Source organism: Echinops telfairi, unplaced genomic scaffold (assembly GCF_000313985.2).
Source record: "Echinops telfairi isolate 266 unplaced genomic scaffold, ASM31398v2 ScPeMD7_60;HRSCAF=208, whole genome shotgun sequence".
NCBI classification, from domain to species: Eukaryota; Metazoa; Chordata; class Mammalia; order Afrosoricida; family Tenrecidae; genus Echinops; species Echinops telfairi.
In genome coordinates this window covers 15,774,444-15,777,829 of record NW_022103958.1, presented here as the reverse complement: position 1 = coordinate 15,777,829, position 3,386 = coordinate 15,774,444, and positions in this window count along the sequence as shown.

Sequence of the window (3,386 nt, the reverse complement as noted above, 5' to 3'; positions counted from 1 at the left end):
AATCCATGGGTCCTGAGAGGGTCAGATGGTATTGTTATTAGGTGTTGTGGAGTTAATTCGGACTCACAGTGACTGTGCACAACAGCAGGAAACCCGCCCAGTCCAGCACCATCCTCACCATGGTTGTGTTTAATGCCTTCGTTGCAGCCACTGTGTCAGTCCATCTACTTGAGGATCTTCCTCTTTTTCGCTACTCCTCCACTTTTCCAAGGACGGTGGGCCCCCCAGGGACCAGTATTTCCTGACGACAAGTCCAAAGCAAGTGAAACCAAGTGTCGGCATCATTGCTTCTAAGTTCCTAAGGATCGTTCTGGCTGCATTTCTTTCAAGATTTGCTCGTTTTTCTGACGGTCCGTGATACGTCAGTATTCGACACCACACGACCATCCAACTGTATCCATTCTTCTGCAATCTTCTTTATTCACCCTCCAACTTTCACACGGATATGAGCCTTTGGGAGGGGGTCCTGGTTGTAGTAGTAGGTGAAGTCTTGGCTACTCATTGAAGGATCAGCATTGGACCCACCAGCTTCTCCATGGGAGAAAGATGAGGCTGTGTGCCTGAAAGATGTACGGTCTTGGAAACCTGCAGGGGTAATTCTACCGTGTCCTATAGTGTGCTAGGAGTCAGAATGGAGGTAATGGACATGTGTTTGGTTTTGGGTTTGGGGTCACGGCTGCCAGAAAGCACGAGGGTAAGTGGTTTCATATATGTCTTAGTTATCTGTTGCTTCTATCACAGAAATGTCATGGTGGCTGGCTTTAGCAAACAGAAATTGATTTTCTGACAGCGTTGGAGGTGAGAAGTCTGAATGCAGGCTGCCCACTATAGAGGAGGCTGCCTCTTTCTCCGTCTCCTCTGGGGGATGATCCTTGTCTCTTTTCAGCTTCTATCCCTAGGTTCCCTGGTGATCATGTGCATGGATCTGCCCCTCCTGTTGTTCTTACTTAAATCATCTCAAAAGGACCCTGAGTGGCCATTTGAGATAAAGAGTGGACTGTTAACCCTGAGATTGATGGTTCAAACCGACCAGGAGAAAAATGAGGGAGTCTGCTCCCATAAAGATTTAAAGACTCCTAACTCCAAAGGAATCATTCTACTCTACGATGTCCTGTAGGGTTGCTGTGTGTCAGAATTGTCTAGATGGCAGAGGGTTGTAGACCTCAAAAGCTTTTGATTCAAGACATGCTGTGCACGAATACTACCTCATTAAATGACAAAGAAAACCTGTCCCCAAGTGAGACTAGAGTCATGGCGGCTTATTCTCAGGGGGTTTTACACACAGTTTACAACACACATTTCTGGGAGTGGGGACACAACTCAATGCATAAAAATGTGTGTTCGTTTCATGACAATTCATTGAGGCAGCATCCATCTGTCCACAGGTGATAGCGCCCATGCTATTGAATGCAACGTCTTTTAGAAGGGGGATAACTCTAGACACGCTTTCTTGAAAATATTAGGAAGCTCCTTTGTTTTAAAGAAAACCTAAGTTTTCTATGTAAAATGCTTCTCTAGATGGGTGAGGGAAGCCCTTGGGCGAGCCCTGTTATTATACCCTATGAAGTAAGATCCAAGACTTCTATCTTCCTAGACAGTAGCAGCCACCAAGACAACTATCACAAGCAAGCTGACATCATTAGAGAAGAAATGAATCATACACATCTGGGGTATTAAAAGAAACAACAACCCAGAAATAAACAAAACAATTAACTTCGAAGAAATCAAACTGGAGAAGTGCAAATCACATGTTTCCTAAGATAATCAAACCACCAGGCCCATGATGACTGTGGGCGGCTGCTTTCTCGGAGCCAAAGCCAAGGGTTACTCTGGAGGAGGGAAGGGCAAAGACAGCAAAAGATACACTGCCTAATGAGAGGGCATGGAATGAATAGAAGATAATTCCCTTGGACATGAAATGCAATCAAGTCAAGACCCGTATTTTATCTCTGCTGGAGGCCGTCTTATTTGTTAGTAAAGTGCTGGGATAATCAACCATTGTTCTCCCTGCCCAGACTGTCAAAACAAATACGAGCTCCTTCGCTCACTGCTAAAAATGTCCGAGCCTTTGGAGAACAGCTGGGCAGAAAGCAATCTCGTTCAATTTCAGCACATTTTCCCCCAAGTATTAGGCGGTCCGAATGCAGCCCATATCAAAGCCTCCCAGGAACCCACTGCAGGGACAGACGATCTGTCATGAGGACACGGCCTATCAAACTCAAGCAAGCTCAACACACAATGGAACCACTTTAGACTTGTCTAACTCCCTGTCTAAAGGAGCAAGGATTTTGAAGCATTAAAAAAGCTACTCCAAACAAATAATTCCTTGAAGCGGCTTTATAACAATCTATCATCTATCTATCTATCTATCTATCTATCTATCTATCTATCATCTATCTATCTATCTATCTATCATCTATCTACTATCTATCAAACAGACTGTTCTGAAAAATGCTGTGCATTGATAAGGTTCTGGAAGCATTAGAAACGATGTGTGATTTCTTGGTTATCAATATTCTGGCTGCCTAAAGACATCTTGTCAGTATTTACAGGATTACTTTCAAGGCGATTAGGTAAGTCGGCTGTAATTAAAGCATGTCTTATTTGTTGTCATGCCATTCTTATTCAATCAGAAGTATATCCATTAAACTGCTTGGAGATCAAAGTAGCAAAACATTAAGAACCAATTCAAATGGCTTAAGCATTAAGGACGTTTCTCTGGTTCATAAGAATCCCAGAGAGAGGGCAGTTGCAGGAGGGGTGAAGCAGTAGCTCAATGGTGTCTTCAAGGACCCTAACACTCCCCACCTCTCTGCTCTCCGTCCTCTTTCTAAGGGATGCACGGTGACAAGAAGACTGTCACAGTTCTAGGCATCCCACCCAGGTGTGAAAATGGCTAGAAGCAAAGGGAAAGTTCCTTTGGTTTCTTAGCATCCGTGCGTTTGGGTGTTTTTGTTTGTTTTAAAGAAAAATAGCAGTCCTCTCAGTAGATCCCTCATCATATTTTGTTGTCGTTATTGCTGATAGACGCCTTCAGTTCAATTCCTGCTCACAGCGACCCTGTGTACAGCAGAAAGAAACCCTGCTCATCCTGCACCAGCCTCCTAATCAGAGCCAGGGCTGGGCCCGTTGTGGCAGCCACAGGGTCAGTCCATCTCTCTGAGGGGGCTCCTCTTTTTTGATGCCCCTCTACTTTACTTTATTTTGTCCTTCTCCAAGAACTGGTCCCACGTGATACAATGGCTGACAGACATCAGACAAAGCTTGCCATTCTTGCTTCTAAGAAGCATTCTGTCTGTACTCCTGAAAGTTTGTTCATCGGAAAGTCTGTGGCGTGATTCGCCAGCGCTGTCTGTACTCCTGAAAGTTTGTTCATCGGAAAGTCT